This window comes from Rhipicephalus microplus, chromosome 1 (assembly GCF_043290135.1).
Source record: "Rhipicephalus microplus isolate Deutch F79 chromosome 1, USDA_Rmic, whole genome shotgun sequence".
Classification (NCBI taxonomy): domain Eukaryota; kingdom Metazoa; phylum Arthropoda; class Arachnida; order Ixodida; family Ixodidae; genus Rhipicephalus; species Rhipicephalus microplus.
In genome coordinates, this window is record NC_134700.1 from 284667974 (window position 1) to 284688106 (window position 20133).

Sequence of the window (20133 nt, forward strand, 5' to 3'; positions counted from 1 at the left end):
ACGTCTGCCAAAATTTGCAATGCTACGCGCCGCGAAAATGGGTCAAATTTCAAGATGAAAGCTGCTCACCCTCCCCTCTACCTGCGCACGCGTAGAGAATGAGGGCATGACGTGGGCATAGGAATGGCCCTACGTACACAGCACTGCGGTTCCGTTGGTCCTCTACGTAGACGACATTGCTCTGACGTGGTCAACAGTATACCACGTGACATGGCAAAAATTATTTAACACAACATGCATAGTTTATGTATTTGTTGCTTTAAGAGATGAGTAAAACTTGAAATAAATAATGAGACGCAATAAACAATTGTGCACGTTTTTCTTACATTTTTTCCCGTGAAATGCTACGAGATGCGGGGCTAATGTGCCAGCGTTTCACATGCGTTCGGGTTTCCGCGGTCAGCGCATTGAGCACACGACCGCCGTGGAACGCTCCTACGCGTTCGCGCACTCATTGTGCTTATCTACTCTACCGCGTCTAAGCCAGCGTTTCCAAACAATCCCGCAGAAACAGGCAGAAGATCACAAAACAACGTTGGTCAACAAACAACGCCGCTCGCGTGCACGGGGGCTGGGCTTGTTCGGGCACGTCATGTGAACGTCACCTCTTGGTCGGATGCCAGAGAGGGTGGGGAAGCGGCTTGGCTTGCGAAGGTTACGCGGAGCAGCGGCAAGGGTTTCGAGCTCGTCTCCTCTCACCCTTGTTTCGCGCCGCTTCAAAAAACCTGTTTTCTCCGCTCGTAATGAAATGATTCGAAAAACTTTTGTGGCAAAACGTTCCTCATCAAACACCCAACAACTTCCACTGTCTAACTAAAATTCGGTATGGGGCCTGGTGAGTGGCCCTCTAACGCGCACGCTGCAAATTTTTATTGTTCAACAACGCGCAGGAGAAATCTCCAACCGGAACCACCTTGCAGATCAAAACGTAAGATTGGTTACACACTCCGACTACAATTACTGTGAGAGACGAACGGGTGCCGCTTTAGGAAGCTTCGCCCCTAAAACTCGCAAGCGTGGTACATGCCTTTGTGATGTGTCATTTCGCCTACGTGGCAGCTATGCACATCTGGCAGAGGTCGTAGCGCGGTAAGCTCATTACGTTAATCAGAAAGGCCGTCAAGAGAGCTCTTGGGCTCCAGATGTCCACAAGCTCAGGCAGACTGCTTCGTCTCAATATGCACAGGACGCGGGAAGAAATTGTGGAGGCTCAAGAGAGGGCGCAATCCGCCAGGCTGTCCACTACGCGTTCCGGTAGAAATATGCTGCATAGCTGGGGATTCCACCAATGGAAATCGAGTCTCGCTTCTGCAGCATTCCTCATCAACAGGGAGAACAAATATTCGTTTTCCCCATCCCGCGAAATGCCCACCTCGAGCATAACGAGAAGGGCGTAGGCTCTATTACAAAGGGCTCAGGAACACGCCAGGGATTGTTGTTTCATCGATGCGGCCTGGTATCCTGAGGCGAAGGCGTAGGCAGCAGTGGGCATCAACTACGAGGGCTGCATCACAAACTCCACAAGGGTGCGGACGAAGATGGCTGAAATAGCAGAGCAAGTGGTGATCGCGTTGGTCTTGCTGGACAACAGGAAGTCGGCAGTTTACAGCTACTCGAGATCGGTGGTCAGAGCATTTGCCAAGGGCGCAATATTGGAACCAGCTTTGCGGATCCTTCTGGACAAGGAAATCGAGCCACACCCACTCGTTTGGTTTCCAGCTCACATAGGATGCATTGAGGGAGTCCGACCCAAGCTCAACGAGTCAGCTCTTATAGCTGCGCGAGGACTTGTAAACCGCGTAGCTATCGAGGGGTGTGGCGCTGATGTTTTAGGGAACCGGGACCTTCCCATGTCGCATAATGAAGCGACAAAACATTTTTACTTGGCACAGAGAATATACCCACCACAGCACAGAAAATTTAGCAGACCTGAAGCTCTCACGCTCCGCCTTGTTCAAGTCGGGGTGTACTATAACCTCACGCTATTGCACAAGATCTATCCCTAAATGCAGTCAACTAATACATGTTCCTTCTGCAATGATATAGCTAATTTAGAGCACATGCTTCAGCTTTGCAGCGCGTTGTGCTGAGGTGAAGTCATCCCGCCGCCCAAATGGGAAAGTGCTATTACCAGCTCCGAACTCAAACAATAGTTATGAGCAGTGGGCCCACGACGCTGCAAAAAGACTTGGTCTTTCTGTTCTGACGTGGGAAGGGCCCGCAAGGCGCGTACCGAAAGACCTAATAAACTTAATACATTCATAAATTAATTCTTTCTTCCAACTTTCAACTATGTTTTAGAAATAAACGCCCCAGTGAGAATCGAAATTGTCTCATAAGCGTAGAGGACCCTCGACTGCAATCTAAATGGCAGTGAAACACTACTGGCCTAATCAAGTTCTGCGTAGTCGCTTGGAACGCTCCCATAGGTTCTAGATGCCTAACGCGTTCCGTGTGAAAAAGTGTGTCCGTTGTGGTTCTCAAGAATATATAATTATAAGCATGACTCTGATGACTCGCAATTAGGGTATATCTTGAAAGCACACAAAACCATCACGAAACTCTTCCACCGATTCTACGCAGTTCTTCGTCCGGTTCCGATTCAATTGATCCGACTTCGTAAGCCATCGTACGTGCTTGGACTGCCTTTGTCGCTTCTGGCGCTTATATTTTACTCTTCTCGACCACACTGCGTTATTACGATTCTAGTAGGCTGTCCTTGTACGGCTTCAATCAATCGCTTCATCCTCCATCCGCACTGAGAATTGAACTTGCAAGGGGTACAATGTCATCAAAAGGAAGCAGCTTCACCAAGTAGCCGAAGCGAGTTCATTTATTCGGTCCTTCAAAATTGCTGCTCTCATTAGAAGATTCCCTTTGAAGGTACAGTGCTCTTGTATAGGACATATTTTGCAATGGCAGGCCTTTTTTTATTAACAGCGATTTTTCTCTTGCGACACATTTTTCGAGTAGTAACAATAGAGTGTGTGGGCGTGTGCCCATTTGTGCGGCCGCTTGCTTTGTGAAAGACCACGCTTACGTCTCTTTTTAAAGCTAAAGTTATTCACTACAACAAGCGCCACTTGCGGCATCGTAGTTGCCCGCCGCCGCCGCCGCCGGTGTCCATAACCCCTATCGCGAAAATAGGAAAAAAGCTAGATAAATAAAACACCATGTACTCAATGAAACGCACTGAAATGGGTTCAATGAAACACCAAGACTCAATGATGTGCGCATAGAAAGTTTCTCACCTGAATTTTCACAAATAATAATAGAACTCGGTTTTCTGTGCGTGAGAATTTCCATTTAACTAAAGCTCGCACAGACCATGGGAAAATGATTGCTAAGTTTGCTGGTGTGTCCATGTGGAACTCAATTAATTCTGAACTCAAACAATCTTTCACGACAAGCTAATTTTGACGACGAACCAAAATACACTTAATCACTGAACTAACTAGAGCATGTTAGACATAGGTGCGATTAGGAAATTGAAATTGGTTCATTTTTTTACTTTGTGCTTGTTTTGCACAGCTTTGATGATTTGTACGTTATATGCTTAATAACAGTGTCACTACTCCTATAGTGTAATTGGAGATGTACACCACCTCTAAACAAAACGTAGTTTTATGTATGGTTTAGTTCTGCTCTTCTAATTATTGTAGGCTTGCTGTTTATCTTCGTATTTTAGAAAATTTAGTAAAGTGCTTTCGTTCATTTTGTTCAGGCTACACATTGTATTTCGAGCTTTGTCACAACGCCAATTGTCTGCTGTATATTATGCATCATCTTATTCCCAATGTGTTAGGAGGTGCCCCCAACAGTTTTTACTCTGGGACCTCCTCATGTACTCCACTTATCTGTTCATTTATATGTATGCTTATCTTTCAAGAAACTTCAAACTTCAAATTCAAACCCGGGTCTCCTGCTTGCCAGTCTTGTACTACACCGCTGATCCATGCCGTTTTCTTTTACTTAAGAGCCACTGCGCTGCTGGAAACTACGTAGCAAAGTGGCTTTAGGCAGGCTTGATGGCAACGAAAAGTTTTGTTAATTGAGTAATAAAGCGTTTTGGAAGGACAAAGGAACAATCAGGCGTCACACAGTGCGAATTGCGTAACGAGTTGGTCGTCGAATGCTCCAATCCATTACAGAGGCTTCGGGCATAATTCTTCGTTCTTTTCAGCCACAGGATAGAATAAGTGCGCGAAACGCCTTGCAAGTGGGTAGTGAGAACCACGCTTCTCCAAAGAAAGCCGAAGGGTGGCATACAGAAGGCCTCTCTACTGCACAAAAAGTATGATGATTATAGGCTATAGTTGGTACCCTGCAAGTGTGCTTGTGCCACTCATCCAAAGAGTGTTCAAAAAAATGACTCCAAAGGTCGCTGTTCCAGTTTTTGCTGTGACTGAGCTGCGCGTTTTTTTGTTCAAGAATCGCAACAGCATGTGACGTCTAGTTCGCTTTCGTACAGAATCTTTCTACAGTTGTCTAGCCAAACAGCTCGTTTTAGTACAGCTTCGTGTTCTTTTTTTTTATCTAGATTACATTACGTAGATCTGCTGGTTTGTAGTTACGTTCGTGACATTTGACTTTTCGTTTACGAAATGCACTGTTATTTTAGGTTGTGAATCTTATTTATTATCCAAGCTTGACTTCCATCCCTATTCTAGACAACCTAGGTCAATTTTTACTGCAGATAACACATGGAAGAACACAAGCAAAAATCTGGGTAACGAAATGCGTGTTTTGGTTAGTCGGTAAAAAAAGTTGGCTAGTCTCTTTACATAACGTGTTTATTAAGCTGGCTGCACCAATATTCGATGCCAAATTGACCCGTACAGTGGCGATGAACTCATCACTTCACCTTATTTTTATTAACAATTTCTTGCCTTCCGTAATGCGTGGTGTCCACCCTGCCTCAATCCATGACGTCATCGCTATCATCTCTGTCGTCATCGTCGTAGTCGTCGTGTCAATTTGATTTCTTTCTTCTTCACATGTGGCGGCTGCTTATTGTAGGAGGTCGACTCCAGGAATTCTGCAGTTTGCACAGAACAAATACTCATATTCTCTCTATCTAATGTACAATTTACTTTTTTGTTTACAAGCTTACTGAATGAAGCATGGTCCGATAAATCGATAACTTCAGCGTAATATAGCCACAATATCTTTTTTAAAGGTTACCATTTCCACAATCCAGCTTTTGAAAGTAGGTGGCCTTTATTCTTTGCTGTTTCTTTGACAAGTATTTACGCTTCATAATTTATTGCAGTAACGAAAACAAAAACAAGCAGATCCTGATCACGGTGCCAAATACAATTACTTTTCCAAATATTGACATTCATTCGTCGTAATACAATCGCCGTGGTGGTCTAGTGGCTAATATACTGTGCAGCTAACCCGCAGGTCACGGGGTCAAATCGCAGCTGCTGTGGCTGCATTTTCGATGAAAGCGAAAATGCTGCAGGCCCGTGTGCTCAGATTTGGGTGCATGTTGAAGAGCCCAGTGGTCGAAATTTAAGGAGCTCTTCCCTATGGCGTCTTTCGTAATCTTATGGTAGTTTTGGGACATTAAACCTCACATATAAATCAATCAATTAATCAATGTGACCAGTGACAGCCATAAGTGCAGTCTCACTTTGTGTCCCCCTGGATAACTAAGGCATTTGCAAAGGTGGTGTTTATGGTTTTCCCAGTGCTGAATTAAAAAAAAAAACATAAAGCTTAACTTTAAACAGCCGGCGTAGATAAAAAGAAAAGTTACAAGACAATTTTCTCCTCTGTTTCTCTTCTCTTTCCACTCTCTCTCATCTTCATACTCCCCTATCCCATTCCCCCCGCTTAGGGTTGCAAACCGGCCATGTGCCTGGTTAACTTTTCTGCCTTCTCTCTTGTTGTTGTTTCTGCGTTCCTACCAGAGACGTTAAACTGGTTTGTTTCAGGTTGTTGGCAGGCTTCTCTGGGCATTGGAGATAACTGCTATACGTGAAAACAAACACATACGTAAGAGAAGATCGGAGTGGGTGACATACAGATGAAAGACGGCGAGAAAGAGTTCAACCGAATGTACGTAATTCCGTGCATGTTTGCTATGTGAAATATCACAAGGTTATTCAGAGAACTGCAGACGTATCAACAATACCAGAGAAAAATATTGACAAAATAAAATTTCGATCGAAACAAACATTGTAGAAACTTCGAACGTTCTCATAAAGGACCATTAGAACACTGTTGTTGCCTAAAATTGCTTAACAAGAGGTCATGACAATTCCATACGATTTTTCCACGTGACCAAATTTCTTGAAGCCAGCTACAGTAGCTGCCAGAACAGCGACAGAAAGCGAGAGCAGCAAGATCACGTTACTCGACACTAGTTCTACGCGCATATAGTGTTCCTCAGCTAGGACCTCTAATAGTAACCAAGTGCAAACAACTCTGGGCCCCTGAAAAGGCATATAACACGCGAACACTAACTATATTTGCACCAACAAATTGTTTGTGCAACTAACGAAACCATGCCAACAATACCTTTAAGTGACCCTCGCAGCTTACATGGGCAGTGTCCGAGCCATCAGATATTCCTGCCTGTTTTTAATCCTATGACACACTATATACCGAATAGTGCAATCTATTTGTGTTCCCTATTTTTATCGATTAGCTATTTGATCTGGTAATGAAGCACAAGATACATCGAGGTTCGGACGCGTCACATCAACATCTGATGTCTGGCTCTCGATATTTCCACCAGCTGCACGGTTTCAAAACTCAGTTCCAGAGACTCACAAAATCGATTTGGCTCACCCACGCAGTTTCTTTTTTTAGAACGAAGAAGTGGGAAGCACATTTTTTGGCAGCCGTGGCATACAATACGAACAGCACGCTCGATGTAAACAGTGCCGTGTGTCTCGAGGGAACAGATGCTCTAACAAATGCAGTGCGATGGTATTGATTTTTGTTAAACTCTTCCGTGCAGGTGACTAACTATTGCCGGAAACAAGTGAAATGTGCTTGTAAGTGTATTATTTGCATTAGGATTTGAATTGTAAAAAACCATGCTGTTAGACAGAATTCGGGTATTTGAAAAAAAAGTTGTGGGAAAGTACATACCGATGACCAAGTTGGTCAAAAGAGTTGCGATGTCGAAACAGCGCTCTTGTTATTTTTGCTTCGCGGCATTTCACCTTCTTACATGTACATATTCATCTTATTTTCTAGACAAAAATATAAAAACTTCAGAATGCTGCACTAAAACAAACATCGAGACCATTTCGATTTGACCAGTACATTATTATATTTAATGTGAGTGACAGTGTAATTATTGTGCTGACTATAATGACAAGTTATTCGGTTGAAAAAATCACATGTTTTGCAATTTATGGCTGTGGTGTAATCTTTACTTTTACGTTGTTTCCAGTCGATTGGGCTGAAAAGTTTGTCCGCACCCTCTTATTCTTTAACTAGATGTCACTTATGTGAGAAATGAATTCAACTACAAGGACAACAGCCATTACAAATACAATGATGGCGCAATAAGAAGCAAGAACAGCTGAAATTTCAACTGTGCAGATAGCTTTTCACAATGCTTACACTTGCACATTGAAAACCATGAATATAGCACCACCATGGTAGAAAGGTGGCACCTCCCCACCACGGCCTCTGTAGTTGTGGTGGTACTGTTATTTCATTCGTAAATACTTTCTACTGATCTAGTGCTCACGCTTTCGTTTCCAGAAATTATGTTATTTAATGCCACCCACAGCGGTGGTTTAGTGGTCGGGGTACTCAAATGCTGACCTGCAGGCCACGGGAACGAATCTCGATGACAGCGGCAACATTTAAATGTAAGTATGATGCTGAGGCCCATGTACTTCAATTAGGTGCATGGAAAAAAGCCCCAGGTGGAAGAAATTTCTTGAGGCCTTGAATTGAACGTGTCCCATAGTCACATCGTGGCTATGGGACGTAAAGCTGCAAATATTACTGTTATACTATCTAATCACTTTTGCTATCACGAGCGTTCTAAAATATCCAATATACTTGGAATGTGGCATGCACGCAACACTGCTTCCAAGTGCTTCACGTGTCATGTTGCTTCTACAGCCAATAAACATTTTCTGAACCCTACTGCGCATCTAAAAAAAGAGCATCACGATGTGCGCACGGCTTTCTTTTTTGTAAGCCTTTCACACTATTGAACCATCTGGTCATTCATTTTGTTGTGGCCTCACTGTGCCGACATTGTAGTTTTGTAGAACCTTTATCTCACTTTTCGATGTTCTTCATTATGCTTATGAATAGTTACATGTGCTAGAAACTGGCATGTTGTTAGGCTTGACTTTAGCACATTGTGCCAGCAAAAACCGTTTCTCCGACTGAACAATGCCTTTAAAATTGCATAGCCTTTTATTCTTGCCGCATGCTGTCATGAAAATTAGGGAAAATCATTTGTGCCAAGAATTATGTAAACAAATGTGATTAGATTGATTACAGACTGCCCTTTGACCAAGGGTTACAAGAGCAGCCTGGACCTTCGCGAACGATTTGATTCATATTGAAAAAATTATACCTGTTTTCACGGACATATTTCTTAGCCGAACTAAAATATCGAAGAATTCATGGTCTCTTAATGCTGCATGGACAATGAAAGGGGAACTGAACACAAATTTTAAGAAATTTAACCTGTACACTTATTCATTTTAGCACACTGCTTAGGATCGGCGACAACATCATCATTATTCAAAACTTCATGCCAGCCTTAATATTATGCTCGAAAGGGCATGACTTACGGACTAATAAGCTTTGATCTTTAATTGACAATATATGCTCAGGCTAAACGTTTTTAGAAGCTAGGCATTATATTCTGTTCAATATTGTTATTAATTTCGTGTTTAGGTTTATATTAAACATGGTGTTGCTACTGCAACAAAAGTCAGATCACTAAGGCAAGATATAGGCGGAAAACTGGTAAAAGTTGTTGCATCTATCAATGATTGTCAAGGACAATGGACATAGCACTCACGCAAAGTGTTTATTAGAGTAGTTGTCGGCACCCGCATACGATGGAACGGTAAGGCAATGACACTTATTTGGCGGTGCGAACACACGACGGCTTGCACTCGCGAAATTTTCTAGGAAATTACCTTTACAGAGGAAAGCATGCTACGCGTGCAGCCACAGTTGTTTGCAGCAAGATATCTTAGATGGGTTTCAGTGCGTCTAATGGGAGGCGCTTCTTCTGGTTCGTCGTTATTACCTACAGGAGCCCAGAGTTGAAGTCCCACCACCAGAATTAACACTTTCTATTTATGTTTATCCGAGGTATATATGAGCTTCAGCGACGTTCCTACTGGTTAGAAATACGGCTAAATCAAATATAGTAGCTTGAAAATTTATATGCGCGATCAAAACTTTTCTGGCATGCTGCAGTCTTTAGTCGCTAAAACACTTCAGACGTGGAGCAACGCCCCTCCCCTTCTATAAACATATACGTTTATGCTGCCTGTAAAGCGTGCAGCTCCTCATAAAGCTTCATTCTGCGGAGAAGCACTAGTATATATATATATATATATATATATATATATATATATATATATATATATATATATATATATATATATACACATTTGACTAAGGTTTGTTGTCGGGCTTGTTGATTAGGATTCATAATTTTTGGTTCTGAAGCTTCTTAGGGTATGGGTCGTTTCCTCGTAGTAGTAGTGTGACGTAGCAGTAGCCACTTCTAGTTTGTTTTAAGAATTGCTCACTAAACGGCATTGTGTGTATGAGTCCTACGAAATATCCCTAGATGGCTGTAGTTGTTTTATCGTATAGAAACTCAAAGCATCTCCATGGAGCGAATGACGATGAGTGGAGCAAAACCTCGAACCGTCCATCCATCTGTCCGCCACAGACAGACAGACAGACAGACAGACAGACAGACAGACAGACAGACAGACAGACAGACAGACAGACAGACAGACAGACAGACAGACAGACAGACAGACAGACAGACAGACAGACAGGCAGACGCTTCACCTATACTCCCAATCATTCACTCCGTGAATGTTCTGTGAATTTTCGAAATAGTATAGTTCACATCAACATGACAGAGAAGAAGGACGTAGATGCTGTGCGCGTGTGTGTTCTCTGTCACGGTCGTGATGTGATACGCCATGTAAAAACTTCATTTCAAGGGGACAACACATGCGTAAAAAAGCACTCGCTGAATGTAATTAAAGAAATGAATTGTTACAACCACATGCGCAGCCAAGGGAGGCGGATGCAAAAATGTTATATATTTTTCGTACATTCACGTGGTCCTCCAAACGCATGCACGAACATACATAAAGCATGTTCATGCGTATGATTTCTCGAGTATCTGCACACTCTCACGGGATTGGCAGTATAGCGACAATATTATTAGTACTTAGTGAGCTTTTTTCTGTTCGTGCAAAAATACTTGTGATTTCGTAGCTGAGGATAAGTAAGGATAACTTTAGGGGCGAAGGTGGGTTTGTTCATCCTACATTTGTGTATGTAGCGAGCAGTGGCTAATACCCACTCTAGAGCGGGTATGTGTCACAGGAGATGCGAGATGTGAGATGGCGGTACTTGGAGGGTTCACTAGATGGACGCATGGACAGACGGGCAGACAGGGGATGCGAGATGGGAGATGGTGGTACTTGGAGTGTTCACTTGATGGACGCACGGATGGACGGGCAGACAGACTAGAATGCGGACGGACACCGGACGTACAGAAGGATAGACGTGCGAATGGACGGACAGATGGACGGACAGACTCACGGACAGACACACGGACAGACACACGGACACACACACGGACGCTCGGACACACGGACGGACGGACGGACGCACGGACACACGGACGGACGGACGGACGCACGGACGGACGGACGGACGCACGGACGGGCGGACGCACGGACGGACGCATAGACGGACGCACGGACGGACGCACGGACGGACGCACGGACGGACGCATGGACGGACGGATGGACGGATGTACGGACGGACGCACGGACGGACGCACGGACGGACGCAAGCAAGAACGACCGGACGGAGGGAAGCACGCGCAGGCTGGCGGACGCTTCACCCCACTCATCATCATTCACTCTGTGAATATGCAGTAATTTTTTCGAATGGTGATCGAAGCAACTTTTTTTATTGACTGCATGATGCCAGGAAAACTGAGAGAAACTTTAGCAGCAACAATGTCAGCTAGCACTAAGACTTAAGTCATCGAAGAGTGAACCAGAGGTGAAGTTACTTAGTATTTCTCGAGCTCGGTAAGATACTGGACTGTACAGTGACATTTTCAGCTCCTGTGGAACATATGACTATTGCACGCCGAAAATACGTTTAACACGATCTAAGAGAGCGTGGGAACGTTTTAGAATTCCAGGATAGCATGTACTCAGGTTTTTAACTAAGAGTGGGAGTGGCCTTTTAGGAGGGTGATCATTCATTGAAAAAATATTCACCATCAAAGTCCGGAACTATGCACTTCTTAGAGCATGAGCTATCTGTTATTTCCTCACCTACGAGCGGCTTTCACTTGCCGTCTAATATTTAGGCAAATGAACTTATGCTAAGTTCAACTATACAAACAATTCAGTTAAGATACTTTAGGTGACGATATGTCATTAGAGTTATTTCAAATTATAAAAACCATAGTTTAGCTTGAAAAGACAACCTTCGTGTGTCAAACTACACTTGTAATTTTCAAAACAAAAGCATGGTTGATTCCTCCGTCTTAGGAATACATAAAACACGAGAAAAACGTGCCGCTACAGAAATAGTTGAACGTTTACTGTACATTGTTCCAAGAAAGCTTGCGCATTGTGTATTGGTGTTTGAGAAATACATCCCCACTTTACGTGTATGCATACACTTTGAAGCTTAGTCGTACATCTCTATCTTGACGACTTATGTCCATCATCAATGACTAAACAAATCTTCGTAGTCGTAGATGCTTGTGGTATAGCTGTAGTATTAGCGGAACCAGAGGGAGCGATGTGGCAGCCAGAAAAGCGTGACTGACTGGACGCTGGACTTGGGCTAAGGTCGCCTACTTGCTGCATGTTTGAGTTACTAACAACCGTGCACGATCAGAGGGAACCGCAACGCACGTACGTCGTGCTTTTTGTTTTTGGCCGGCCGTGAATATTCGTGGGGTGAGAGTAAGCGCTCATTCTCACAGCCGTCAAATCCCTCATCCCGTCACCATGACATCACCAGTTCTTGTCATGAGAGAGGATTTCCAGCCCCTTTTTTTTCTTCAAAAACGTGGTGACGGTGACGTAGAGTGATGCTCCAAGTTTCCGTCACCGGCGCGGGGACGGAGTCCCACTTGTCATTGTACCAGGGCCGGTTCTCCCTCGGCGCACCTCACGAACAGAAGTACTCGCGGAGAGCCCAAAAGAACGTGGGGATCGGACAACTGGGTGTTTGCATGTTCATGGAGAAAGCAATTATTGTGTACAAAAATGTGCTGCCGTTGGCCTTGTAACCACCATCGTCTGTCCGTACACAGCTCAGTCACATAATCTCTGCTTTTTTTTTTTTTGACGTCACATAACTCGACGGGTCATTTGACGGCTGTAAGAACGAGGCCTAAGTGCGGAACGCGGAATCACCGAAGTCGATGGACGTCACAGAACTATTTTTTGTATAGATGAATGTTGGATTGATATGTGGATTTTAACATCCCAAAACCACCCTATGATTATGAGAGACACCGTAGTGAAGGGCTCCAGAAATTTCGACCACCTGGGGTTTTTTGACGTGCACCTTATCTGAGCTCATGGGCGTACGACATTTCCGCCTCCATCAGAAATGCAGCCGCCGCAGCCGGGATTCGTTCCCGCGACCAGCGGGTCAGCTGTGGAGTACCTTAGCCACTAGACCACAGCGGCGGGGCGGTATAGATGTATGTTATGAGTGACGCCAACGCTTGGGGTGAAGTCGCTAACTAGAGATGTGTTAAGCATTTGACCAAATAGGACATTTTGGAAACCGCTGAATGAGACAGGAGCTTGAAGACGACGCGTTGAAGGTGCTAATCGAATATGTCGTGGTCATGATGCATTTTATCACTTTTTGAAGAACGCTGTGAGAGAGATGGAGAGAGAGAAGAAGAAACTTTAATAAAGAATGCCTGCTGGGGTCAAAAGTGACGGGGGGTCGGGAGACGGGCCCCTCTATAACCACCTTCCTCAGGCGGCAGCCAAGCCTTGAATCCTGGCGGCGCCTTCGGCCAGCCGGACAGCCCAGAGCTGGTCCTCCGGGCAGGACAGTCGTATTTTAAATGCGAAGCATTTCTTAGCCAACTTCGGCGATTTTGAGCGTATCTATCTCTCTATCCATCTATCCATCCATCCGTCCGTCCGTCTCTCTATCCATCCATCTATCCATCCGTCCGTCCGTCCATCCGTCCGTCTGTTTGTCTGTCTGTCTGTTTAGCCGCCTACGAATTTAAGCTCTCCTGGCCGTTTCGATAATGGTATCAATACCAAACTTGGTATGGCATATTATGACTGTATGAAAAACATATTTGACTAGGCATAACATGAAAATCATGACATGAATGTCACGATTAACATTTCATGGTCCTGCAGCTCATGCGATGGTTTTGTTCGCATGGCCTCTTCTTCGAAAACTGGAATGATATGACGTGAAGTGAGTGAGTATGAACTTTATTGAGGTCCTGAGAAGAAAGAAAGCGGTGCCGAAAGCCCCGCCATCAATCCGGCGGCTCCACCCAGGTCGGGACCGGTAGACAGAGTCTTTCGGCGACGGCCCGGGCCCTCTGGACAGCCTTGAGCTGAGCGATGAGCTCTGTGCTTCGAAGGGCGGAGTCCCAGGAGGACTGGTCAGAAAATTCTGTACCCACGTTGGCAGGGCACAACCAGAGCATGTGGTCGAAATTGTTATACTCGTTTCCACAGTGTGGACATGCAGTGGAAAAGTCCGGATTAATCCTGCTTAGTGTCGTTGGTGTGATGTATGTACGTGTCTGCAATTGTCTGTAAGTGATTGCTTGTGCTCTGTTCAGATCTCTGTGAGGAGGAGGAAAAGTTCGACGTTCTAATCTATGATGTGAGGTGAGTTCGTGATATGATACAAGTGGGTCTTTGTAGTCGAGGTTCCTGCAGGCTGCATTTAAGCGAGGGGGCGAACCACTGACGCGGAAAGTGAGCTCTCGCGCCAGTGTGTGTGCCCGCTCGTTTGGGTTGCCAGCAAAGCCGGAAATGTTTCCCATGTGGGCTGGGAACCATGCGATGTGTGAAGACCGAAAGTTTTCCTCCTTCGTCTCGTGGTTGAAAAGCCTGTTAACGACCGCAGCTGCCTTCGAAGAGACTAGGGCCGCCGAAAAAGTTCTTATAGCTGTTCTAGAGTCCGAGTAAATGACAGAGGCTTCAGTGCAGCTTCGAAGGGCTAGCGCAATGGCCATTTCCTCTGCTTCGTGGGTGAAATTGGTAACTACCGTGGCTGCGTTGACGAGCGAGCCATGGGCGTCCACCACAGAGACTGCATAGGCACCTCGATGCCAATATTTTGCGGCATCAACGAAGAGGACCTGCGTATCGTTGCACATGATCTTGGCGAGTATTGCCTTGGCTCTCGCTTTTCGTCGTCCTTCATTGTGGGTTGGGTGTATGTTTCTGGGAATCGGGTCAACTGTTATCGCTTTCCTGGCTTGTGTGCAAAGTTGGGACTTTTCTGGCGGCATGAAGAAAGGCTGAAGACCGGCTTCAAACAATATCTCGTTGCCCGCCTTTGAGAGTGAGAGCCGACTAATCTGTGCATGCCGCTGTGCCTCAAAGAGTTCGGTAGCTGTATTATGCAGGCCCAATTGTAAGAGTCGTTCCGTACTAGTGTTGCGAGGGAGGCTCAGGACCCTTTTCAATCCTGTTCGAATTAATGTATCAATTTTGTTGAGCTCTGTCTTCTTCCAGTTGAGGAAGGGGGCGGCGTAAGTCACGTGGCTGATGAGAAAGGCGTGAAATGCTTTCATGAGGTTGTCCTCTTTCAGACCAGCCCTTCTACTGTTGACCCTTGATAATACCCTGGTGAAGTTGAAGACACTTTTCTCTATACGTTTGAGGGCCTCCGCGTTGTCACCGCTGTAAGCACCAACTACCATGCCCAGGACCTTGATTGTGTTACATATTGGGATACTACCTCCGTCCTTGGTGTGTAAGTGAACGGGGAGGGAGCTAAGGAGCTGTCCCTTTCTGGGGCCGTGTTTACACAGAAGGAGCTCTGATTTGCTCGTAGATAGCTTCAGCCCCGTATTTTGTAGGAAAGCTTGTGTGGTGTCTAGGGCATGTTGTAGGTTCTGCTCCAGGGAGCCTAGTGGGCCACTTGTGGACCAGATGGTAATGTCATCTGCGTAAATCACGTGTCCTACCCCACGAACTTTCGAGAGTCGGTTCGCCAGATCGTGCATTGCGATGTTGAAAAGAAGTGGCGAAAGCACTGACCCTTGGGGGGTGCCGACGTTTCCCAGCTTGTGCTTACGGCTTCTGATTTGTCCGATGTTTATGGTAGCCTTACGGTCCGCCAAAAACGATCTGACATAGTTGTGAAATTTTTCTCCGAGATGTAAACTGGAGATTTCGTTGAGGATATGTTCGTGCCTGACCGTATCGAAGGCCTTCGTTATGTCGAGCGCCAGGATGCCCTTTACGTCCCGTGATTTATTGTCTATCACAGCACTCCTGATAAGGAGCATGGCATCTTGTGTTGATAGTGATTTTCGGAATCCTATGAGATTGTGGCGAAAAAGGCTGTTTGCTTCGATGTGCTCTGCAATTCTATTGTGAATGACATGTTCGGCGACCTTTCCGAGGCACGAAGTAAGGGATATTGGTCTCAAGTTCTCGGCATGGAGCGGTTTTCCGGGTTTGGGGATGAGAATTATATTGGCAGTTCGCCATTCATCCGGTACGCGGCCCGCCGTCCATACTTCGTTTATTTTCTTTGTAATGATTTGTATGGCTTGGTTATCTAAGTTTCTGAGAAGTTTGTTAGTTAATCCGTCTGGACCAGGGGCCGATCGGCCGTTAAGGCCATGAAGGGCGTGCACAATCTCTGAGACCTCGAATGGACGATCCAGTGAGCGTTGAGGTGTCCCCTTGTACTCGCATGCCGGGTCGTCCCAGGGGACTGATTTGCTTTCTGTCGGCAGGTATATGTCTGCCAGGGTGTTAGCAAAATCCTGAGGACTAGTGCCTTCAATCGTGTGCAGGTGGACGAGTCTGTCGAGCATTATTCGAGCATTGCTCTTGGTCGGTTTGTTGCTGTCGGCGAATAGGTTTTTTAGAAGGCTCCACTTGCTTCCCCGTCTCATTTTACCATCCGCCTCATTACAAACCTCATCCCATTGTTGCGCACTCAGCTCTCTGGAATGTTCTTCGATTTTTTTGTTTATTTCCCTTAGTTTAGATCGCAGCCTCCTGTTTAGCTTCTGCTTTTCCCATCGTCCTCTTAGCGCATTCTTCGCCTCCAGGAGGTGTGCGAGTCTGGAGTCCATGACTGGAACCTCCAGGTCCAAGGTTATTTCTTTAGTGGCTTTTGCCACCGTACTTTTCAGATTTTCCAGAAGCTCTTCAAAGGTTTCCCCTTGGCTGTCCTCGCTACCCCTTATTCTTCGGAAAAGGTCCCAGTCGACGTATCTGTACGTCTTAGGTGGAGCGGGTGTGATACGGACGTTGATTTCTAAGATGAAATGGTCGCTGCCAAGGTCCTCTTGCAGATTGTCCCACGACCCTTCCGCGTTTCCGAGGAACGTCAGGTCGGGGGTGGTGTCTCGCTGAACAGAATTGCCTCTGCGTGTCGGAAACCTTGAGTCCGTGATTAACTTCAAGTTGAGGTTGTTTGCACACTCCGCAAGGTTAAGACCTTTCCTGTCATTGGTACTGTAGCCCCAAACGTTGTTGTGCGCATTGAAGTCGCCGGCAACGATCAACGGCCGGTCCTTGGCTTGCGACACCGCCGATGATAGGAGTTTGGTAAAGTTCCTGAGTCGGTCGGTTGGAGAACTGTATACGTTCAGTATGTAAAGGTGGGCTTTAAGAGTTCGACTCGGAATGATTTCTGTTATCATGGATTCCAGGCCTTTCTTGTATGTCGGGGTGTCCCTGTCCATAAAGCTGATGTCCTTACGGATGAGGGTGGCAATGCCCCTGGCTTGTTTGAAGTCGGGGTCCAGGGTTGGCCTGGAAACCCTGTACCCCGAAAAGGACATGTTTTGAATGTACTTTTCCGCCCCGCACTCCTGTAAAATGATGACATGTGGTTTTTCTTTACATGATCGTACTAATTGCGTTAGGTTAGCTTTCTTTTTGTTGAATGAATTACAGTTCCATTGCCAGATCTTGAAAAATTGTGGTGTGCTATCCATGGTGCTGACTTGGCATGACCCCCTGTGTGTTCGCTTCACCTATTGGACCTGGTGGCTGAGGGGATGTCGGCAGCGCAGGTTGGGGTCCCTGGGAAGACATGGACCCCGGGTCCGGCGTGGGAATTCTTCTCGTGGCTCTGGGTTGAGCAATTGGTCTTTCCAGACGATCGAGTCTACCGCAAATTTGTATGAGTGCCTCTTTAATGTCGGCAATTGCTGATTGGAATTTACTGAACTTATTCTTCGTCTTGCGGTGCTTTTTGGCTTTGTTGTCACTAGCTAAGGCGTTAGAAGGAGCTTCGCTGACGTCGGACATAAAGTCGTCTACGTCTGATGTGTCGTCATCTGTCTCGGTGTTTACGGCTCTGCGTTTATTTGGGCTACATGACGCGACCACAGATCCTGATGATTGAGGGATGGGTGGCGGTGTGTCTTTTAGGATACGTCCTTCTAGCCTGGCGAGAGTTGCCTTCAGTTCAGCTAGTTCCTGTTTGAGTGCTTTGTTTTCCCGTTCTAGTGTGTGTATTCGTGGATCTGCCACATGCTCTGGCTGTACCTTACCTTGCTTTGAAGTTGTCGATGTTGTCGGTGCAGAGCCGCTGTCGCGAACCATGTCGGCCCAGGTCATTTTCTTGCCAGGACATCTCGACCAGGATCGGCCCCTGGAGCAAGAGCGCCCGCTGGATTGAGAGTGCGCTGTGGAACGGGAGCGCCGTCTGGAACGGGTGCGCCGTCTGGATCGGGAGCGTCCTCTGGAACGGGAGCGTCCTCTGGAACGGGAACGCCCTCTGGAGCTGGAGCGCCGCTTGGGAGTGGAACCATCTGCCATCTCCGGTTGCATGTCCGCGAGGTCGTTAACCTCGTCAGCGTTGGCTTCTTTCTCGGAGCGGTGGCGTCTTTGTCTTCGGCGTCGTCGCACGACATATGGGATGTGGTATCTTTTGCTGCAGCAACGGTCACCTGTTGGGTGATCACCTTCACAGAGCTTGCATTTCGGAGTGCAACGGTGGGCTTCTGCAGCATCGTTTGAGAGTGCGTCTCCGCAGTTGTGGCATTTACTTTTCTCTGCCTTGCTCTGGTGGCATACGTCGGCCCGGTGCCCGACTCGGCCGCAGGCGTGACAAACATCGACTTGGCGTTTGTAAAGGGAACACGGCACTAAGGCCGTTCCGCACATGACGTTTTTGGGAACGCGAAGCCCATCAAAGAGTATCACAACAACGTGCGTGTTTTTGATTCTCTTGACTTCAATGGCGGTCGGGTTTCGTTGGTTGACAATCATGCCTCTGAGGGTGTGCTCTTCTATCGAGGGGTCAACATTCCTGATGACGCCTTTACAAGTGTTTTCCGGGGCGGCTAAGTAGGCAGAAACATCAAATGCGCCGACTTTCGTGTGAATTTTCTGAATTCCAGCGTATGCGACTGCGTTGGATCTGACCGGAGTCGAAATAACAAGAATATTCTGTACCTTGTTGGGGCAGACTGTATCTTCCGATGCTTCTTGGTCAGTGAGCCCAGCTGCCATAGTCAGAGCTCTCGACAGCAGTACCATGTCCGTCTTCGAAACGTCAAGCCCTCCGCGGGGCCGTACAATGACCTTTATCTGGTCTCTCGGCAGCCGAGGGAGTCGCGAAGCGGCTACAACCTTCTGCACTGTTGAGAGGGAGCGAGCGTTGAAACCATGCTTCTTTGCTGTGTTTGCCGTAGACTTTGCAGCGGTAGCAGACGCTGCGTTCCTTGCCGGATCTCGTTTCCGCCGGGCGCCAAGGGCGGTGGTCCACCCCGCTCCGTCGAATTCTTCCGGAGTGATATCCATGCCTTCAACTGTCACCATCTCGGGCATCCTCGCTGCCTAGTCAGGTGCGGCAGGGGCCTGACGAGGCCCGGCGCTGCCTCGAAATGAACCCTAGCTCCGTACTCGTAGCCGAGGGGTTAGTCCTAGAGACGCGTCCCTCGCTTCGCACACTTGAAGTTAAATAACTCGCCGAAAAGTTCACTCACCCCAACGAGAACGATGTCGTGAGATAGCTTGCACAAAACTGGTTTAGGAAAGTCCAATGGATCGGTGGAGAACACAAGAAAGATGTCCGAAAACATTTAAAGAAGCGGGAGCAGACGCGTCCACGTCTGCACTCCCGGACGCCACCTAACGGACCTCGATATGACGTGAATGCATGGCGAACACAAGTGACAGACCCTAACATGAAAATCATGACATGCGTGTCATGCAACAACATGACATGCCACGTTCATCATGCGCTCGCGGCCGTTTCACTATGGTCACATATACCAAATTTGGTGATACGGAATGTGAATGAATGACGAAGGTATGATACTGGTGCAAACATGATAAACATGACATGCGTGTCATGTAACAACATGACTACATGCTAAGCTCATGATGCGCTCGCTGCCGTTTCACTAGTTTCACATGTACCAAACTCGGTTTTACAAAACGCGAATGAGTGACTTAGGTAAATTACTCATACAAACATGATAATCACGACATGCGTGTTATGTAACAACATGACTACATGCCCCACTCATGATGTGCTCGTGGTAGTTTCGCTCGCTTCACATATGCCAATTTCGGTATTACGTGACTCCAATGGATGACGAAGGCATGTGACTGGTACAAACATAATAATCATGAGATGTGTGTCATGTGAGAACACGGCTACATGCCACAGTTAAGGCGCCAATACATT

The 20133-nt window shown here is 46.5% G+C and overlaps 1 long non-coding RNA gene across 1 annotated transcript in view; it reads right to left on the reverse strand.

Annotated features, from left to right (window-relative positions):
* Positions 1–4775: 4775 nt before the first annotated feature.
* The window catches only part of LOC142770077 (uncharacterized), a 50860-nt gene continuing 35502 nt past the window's right edge, over positions 4776–20133 (reverse strand). The window contains exon 2 of the long non-coding RNA XR_012885838.1: positions 4776–5038. This is a non-coding gene — a long non-coding RNA (uncharacterized LOC142770077). The remainder of the gene's footprint in view (positions 5039–20133) is intronic.